We start from the raw sequence: 6,544 nt of genomic DNA on the forward strand, positions 1-6,544 counted from the left end.
CAAGCCCTCAGCCCAGGCTTGCACACACCTCTGAGATGTCCCCATGAGGATCCCAACTCCATCGTATTATCTCCCGTCATTTAAAGACCTCCTTCCTGCCTCAACCCTGTCTCTGCTTCCCTTTAGAGACAAACTTCTCAGGAGGCCGCTGTCTCCATTTCCCCCTCCTGAGTGGGATCTCCACTCCATGGCCATGGTCCCAAATGGAATGGATGCTTTTCCAGTCTCCTTTTTTTTTTATTTTTCCTTGAGACAGGGTCTTTCTCTATCGCCCAGGCTGGAGTGCAGTGGTGTGATCTGGGCTCACTGCAACCTCCGCCTTCTGAGCTCAAGTGATTCTCCCACCCCAGCCTCCCAAGTAGCTGGGATTACAGGCATGCGCCACCATATCCAGCTAATTTTTGTATTTTTTATAGAGACAGGGTCTCACTATGTTGGCCAGGCTGGTCTTGAACTCTGGGCTCAAACCATCCTCCAGCCTTGGCCTCCCAAAATGCTAGGATTACAGGCATGAGCCACCATGCCTGGCCCAGTCTCCTCTTAAATAACCTTTCAGCGTCACTTGGCAGCTGCGTCCCTGCTTGCTTACCTCTCCTCTCCTCCCAGCTGTGTCCCCTGCGTTTCCCTGGCTGCACCTCTTGTCTTTCTGCCCACTCCTTGGTAGCTTCCTCTCAGAGGTAAGGTGCAGGCCTTCTCTTCTCGTAGCACCTTCTCCTCCCAGCTGACTTTCTCTGCATCCTCACCTTTAGATACCATCTGCCTTCAAGGTCCAAATAATAGACATCCCCAGACCCCAGATTTGAGCTCCAGCCTCGCACACGTGGTTCCCTCTTCTGCCTGTCTGCGCTTCAGTCTCACATGCCACAGTTTGCTCCTCCCCTCTGCTTTTATCTGCAGCCTGCTTCCTGCTGGTATTCCTCATTTCTCAGGCTGCCAGTGGGGGAGCTGTTCTCAGCATGCTCCCCTCCTTCCTATCCAGTTCATTTCCCTCACTACTTCCAGAATCCACCTGCCAGCCTCACTCCGTTTCCTCCACCACCATTAAAGTCCAAAAAAAGAGTTTCTTTTTTTTTCTTTTTCTTAGTCTGTGCCCAGGCTGGACTGCAGTGGTGCAATCATAGTTCACTGCAGCCTTGAATTCCTGGCATCAAGCCATCCTCCTGCCTCAGCATCCCCAGTAGCTGGGACTACAGGCACACACCACCATGCGAGCTATTTTTTTTTTTTTCAGAGATGGAGTCTCACTGTGGTGCCCAAGCTAGTCTCAAACTCCTGGCCTCAAGCAATCCTCCCATTTTGATCTCCCAAAGCACTGGGATTACAGGTAGGAGCCACCACACTCGGCCACTAAACTGTTTTGTTCTTTCTTGTTTTCTTTTATTTTGAGACAAAGTCTCACTCTGTTGCCCAGGCTAGAGAACAGTGGCACAATCTCAGCTCACTTCAGCCTCGACTTCCCTGGTTCAAGCAATCCTCCCACTTCAGCTTCCCAAGCAGCTGGGACTACAGGTGTCCGCCACCACACCTGACTAATTATTGTATTGTTTGTAGAGATGGGATCTTGCTGTGTTACCCAGGCTGGTCTTGAACTCCTGAGCTCAAGCAATCCTCCCGCCTCAGCCTCCCAAAGCACTGGGATTACAGGCGTGAGTCACCAAACTCAGCACTAAACTATTTCTTATAGTTCTCTAGTTTCCAGCAAAAATGTCTCACAAGAAGCATAAAAAACAAAACAAACAAACCAAAAACAACACAACCCTTACTTGGATCATTATAATGGATTTGTTTGCTTCCAGACAGCAAATCTTTTAGGAATATTCCCTCCTTTGACCGCCTGGCCAGGGCATGGAGAATTTCCATGAGCAGGAATGTCAGATTCACACAGATTGAAGTACCAGCCTGAATTGAAAAAGCCTTATATAATTTATTTAAACTAACACTCACCAACTAAATTGGACTAAAGCCAAAGGGAAGACAGGACACCTGCTAAACGGGGAGACTCAGGGGCCAGGGAAAGGGGTTCGAGATCAGCCTTAGGACATAGTAAGATCCCCACCTCTACCAATGAAAAGTAAAATACATGCATAAATTTTTTATTTATTTATTTATTTATTTTTAGAGACAGAGTCTCACTCTGTTGCCCAGGCTGGAGTACGTTAGTGCATACTCCACATGTGGCCTAAAATACATAAATACATTCTGAAATAAGTAAATAAAGGCCAGGTGTGGTGGCTCATGCCTGTAATCCCAGTACTTGAGGCTGAGGTGGGTGGCTCATCCGAGGTCGGGAGTTCGAGACCAGCCTGATCAACATGGTGAAATCCCATCTCTACTAAAAATACAAAATTAGCTGGGCATGGTGGTGCATGTCTGTAGTCCCAGCTACTCAGGAGGCTGAGGCAGGAGAATCGCTTGAACCCGGGAGGCAGAGGTTGCAGTGAGCCGAGATCGGGCCATTGCACTCTAGCCTCGGTGACAGAGCAGAAACTCCATCTCAAAATGAACAAATAAAATAAAGTAAAATAAAATAAAACAAGTAAATAAATAAAAAGGGTGAGTATGTTCAGGAGGGTGCCTGGGAGCAAGTGGAGGCTGACGAGTGTGTGGGGACAGAGGTGGAGCCTCTTTACCGAGGACACCTATGGCTTCATGTGCCCTCTCTGGGAGCCGTGAAGGGGGTTTCCCTGTTCCTCATTATGGTCATCACTACCATCCTTCTTTCTGTCTGTCTCTTCAGTTGTAAAATGAAGATAACAGATCTACATTGTTCCTCAATTGGATATTTTTACGATGAATGGGTCATTATATAGGGTTTTCATGCATTTTTTTTTGTTTTGTTTTGTTTTGTTTTGAGACAGAGTCTTACTCTGTCGCCTAGGCTGGAGTGCAGTGGTGCCATCTTGGCTCACTGCAAACTCTGCCTCCCGGATTCAAGCGATTCTCCTGCCTCAGCCTCCGAAGTAGCTGGGATTATAGGTGCCCACCACCACACTGGGCTAATTTTTGTATTCTTGGTAGAGACGGGGTTTCGCCATTTGGGCCAGGCTAGTCTCGAACTCCTGATCTCAGGTGATCCTCCCACCTCGGCTTCCCAAAGTGCTGGGATTACAGGCACAAGCAACCATGCCCAGCCTCATGCATTTTAAAATGAGATGTTCCAGGGACTAAAACTGCTCAGGGACCAAAGAAAAAATGAGTCCAGAAAAAGAGTTGGCTGAGAACATTACTGAGGAGAATTTACCCTGCTGCTGCAGGTGGCTAAGAACATAGACGACCACTGCCACGGCCGTGGTCTCATGGACCAAAGTGGGAAAATGTCTGGCTTTGCTCTCTGCTGCCTTATCAATATGCAGCTGACAAAGGGCTGGGTTAGTTGAGGCTGGAACCCACTGGGTGCCAGCATGTGCTAACAATCCACACAGGCCAGCAGGCACTGCCCCATTGTTCTGTACATTGATCAAGAATATGACAGTCCGGGGCCACCACCACTTTGTTCCTGCAATGCAGGGAAAACTGCAAATCTATGAAACTCAAAAACATCTGCTCAGAGAATGTGCTTAGGGAAATTGCATTTATCCCAGGACATAGCAGTCTTGCTGTCTACTTCCCCCACAGGAATGGCAGATCAAGTATTTAGAAGGGGCTGCTCTCTGTCTGGGATTCTCCAAGGAGCTGTTGGAATAGTAAATGCCCTTTTAACTGGCTAGTCAAAAATGGAAAAGCAGGGCCTTCTCTCCCTTCTCCAGCGCTCTCTCCCCTTCAGTCGAGCCTTCCAGCGTTGTCAGAGCAGAACTGCCCTGGGGTTCAACATTGGTGGTGAAGGCAGCTGCCCAGTTTTGAGGAGGGCAAAATCTCTCTGCCCCCAGTCCCCTAACTCACATCCCATCAAATGTTGGGAGTTCCACCGTTAGAGATGCAGCTGGGGCCGGGCGCAGTGGCTCACGCCAGCACATAATCCCCGCATTTTAAGAGGCTGAGGGGGTGGATCACCTGAGGTCAGGAGTTCAAGACCAGCTGGCCAATATGGCGAAACCCCATCTCTACCAAGAATACAAAAATTATCTGGGCGTGGTGGCATGTGCCTATTAATCCCAGCTACCTGGGAGGCTGAGGCAGGAGAGAGAATTGTGTGAACCTGGGAGGCGGAGGTTGCAGTGAGCTGAGACCATGTCGCTGCACTCCAGCCTCAGTGAAAGAGCAAGGACTCTGTTTCAAAAAAAAAAAAAAAAAAAAAAAGAGCGATACAGTTGGGCTTGATGCAGTGGCCACATTTACAATCCAGCACTTTGGGAGGCCAAGGCAGAAGGATAGATTGAGCCCAGCAGTTCTGGACCCAACCTGGACAACATAAGGAGATCCACCAAATAAAAAATAAAAAAGCTGGGCATGGTGGTGCATGCCTATGGTCCCAGCTAATCAGGAGACTGAGGCAGGAGGATTGCTTGAGCCCGGAGGCTGAGGCTGCTGTGAGCTATGATTGTACCTCTGCAGTCCAGCCTGGGCTACAGCATGAGACACTGTCTCTAAAAAAATAAAATAAATTTTAAAAAGTACAGTTGGCCCTTGAGCAACATGAGGGCTGAGGTAGCCAACCCTTAGTGCTGACTCCCCAAAACCTAACTACTGATAGCCTGCTGTTGACCAGAAGCCTCTTATCTGTACAAATGAACTGTCAATTAACCATGTTTAGTATAAATATTCTATACTATATTCATACGATAAGTAAGGCTGGGAGAAAAGAAAAGGTATTGAGAAAATCATAAAGAAGTTTTAACATGTATTTACTATTCCTGAAGTGAAAGTGGATCATCATAAAGGTCTTATCCCTCATCATCCTCACACTGAGTAGGCTGAGGGGGAGGAGAAAGAAGAGGAGGGGTTGGTCTTGCTGTCCCAAGCGATGCAGAGGCAGAAGTGATGTAGGGGTTGGGAGGCAAGGCAAGAGAGGCAGGTGCACTTAGTGCACTTTTATTGAAAAAAAATCTGCATGTAAGTGGATCCCTGCAATCCAACCTGTGTTGTTGAAGGATCAACTGTATTTCTCTAGGGTTTCTTAGTGACACTGGAGAATGTGCTTTAAATGCCAGTATGGGCCGGGCACGGTGGCTTATGCCTGTAATGCCAGCACTTTGGGAGACCAAGGCAGGTGGATCACCTGAGCTCAGGAGTTCGAGACCAGCCTGGTCAACATGATGAAACCCTGTCTCTACTAAAAATAAAAAAATTAGCTGGGCACGATAGCACATACCTATAATCCCAGCTACTCAGGAGGCTGAGGCAGGAGAATCACTTGAACCCGGGAGGCAGAGGTTGCAGTGAGCCGAGATTGCACCACTGCATTCCCAACCTAGGCGACAGAGTGAGACTCTGTCTCAAAAAAAAAAAAAAAAGAAGTTTTTAATTTTGATGTAGTTCAATTTATCTATACATTTTTTGTTGTCTGTGCTTTTGGTGCCATATCCAAGAGATCATGCCAAATCCATTGTCATGAAGTGCTTTCTCTGTGTTTTCTTTTAAGAGTTTTATAGGGCAGGTACAGTGGCTCACAATTGTAATCCAGCACTCTGGAGGCTGAGACGAGAGGATGGCCTGATCCCAGGAATTTAAGACCAACATGGGCACCACAGTGAGACCCCAGCTCTTAAAAAAAAAGGTAAGAGGCCGGACGCGGTGGCTCAATCCTGTAATCCCAGCACTTTGGGAGGCCGAGACGGGCGGATCACGAGGTCAGGAGATCGAGACCATCCTGGCTAACACGGTGAAACCCCGTCTCTACTAAAAAATACAAAAAAACTAGCTGAGCGAGGTGGCGGGCACCTGTAGTCCCAGCTACTCAGGAGGCTGAGGCAGGAGAATGGTGTAAACCTGGGAGGCGGAGCTTGCAGTGAGCTGGGATCCGGCCACTGCACTCCAGCCTGGGCGACAGAGCTAGACTCTGTCTCAAAAAAAAAGAAAAGAAAAGAAAAAAAAAGGTAAGAAAGAAAAAGAAAAAAAAGAGTTTTATCATTTTAGGTCTTACATTAGGTCTTGGATTCATTTAGAGTTGATTTTTGTGTATAGTGGTAAGGGTCCAGGTTCATTCATTTGCATGTAGATATCCAGTTTTCCTAAAATCATTTGTTGAAAAAACTCCTTTCTCCACTGACTAGTCTGGGGACCCTAATTTAAAAACTATTGGACTATATGTATGAGAGTTTATTTCTGGACCCTGTATTCTTTTATTTTTTAAAATAATTTCTCACTTTTGATTGTCATCCTTGCACAGGGGCCATGCTAATCTTCTCTGTATCTTTCCAATTTTAGTACGTGTGCTGCCAAAATGGGCACTTCTGGGCTTTCTTTTCCATTCCATTATTCTATATGTCTATCTGTATGCCAATACTACACAGTTTGTTTGTGTTTTTTGAAATAACGTCTCACTCTGTTGCCCAGGCTGGAATACAGTGGCACAATCTTGGCTCACTGCAGCCTCAACCTCCTGGGTTCAAATAATCCTTCCACCTCAGCCTCCTGAGTAGCTGAAACTACAGGTGTGCACCACCAT

The 6,544-nt window shown here is 47.1% G+C and overlaps 1 non-coding gene across 1 annotated transcript; it reads right to left on the minus strand.

Moving 5' to 3' along the window:
• Positions 1-6,220: 6,220 nt before the first annotated feature.
• Positions 6,221-6,327, minus strand: LOC115895941. The gene has a single exon (XR_004055991.1). It is a non-coding gene; the product is annotated as a U6 spliceosomal RNA (small nuclear RNA).
• Positions 6,328-6,544: the final 217 nt, after the last annotated feature.

The sequence above is a fragment of the Rhinopithecus roxellana genome, unplaced genomic scaffold (genome assembly GCF_007565055.1).
Source record: "Rhinopithecus roxellana isolate Shanxi Qingling unplaced genomic scaffold, ASM756505v1 contig3962, whole genome shotgun sequence".
Lineage (NCBI taxonomy): Eukaryota > Metazoa > Chordata > Mammalia > Primates > Cercopithecidae > Rhinopithecus > Rhinopithecus roxellana.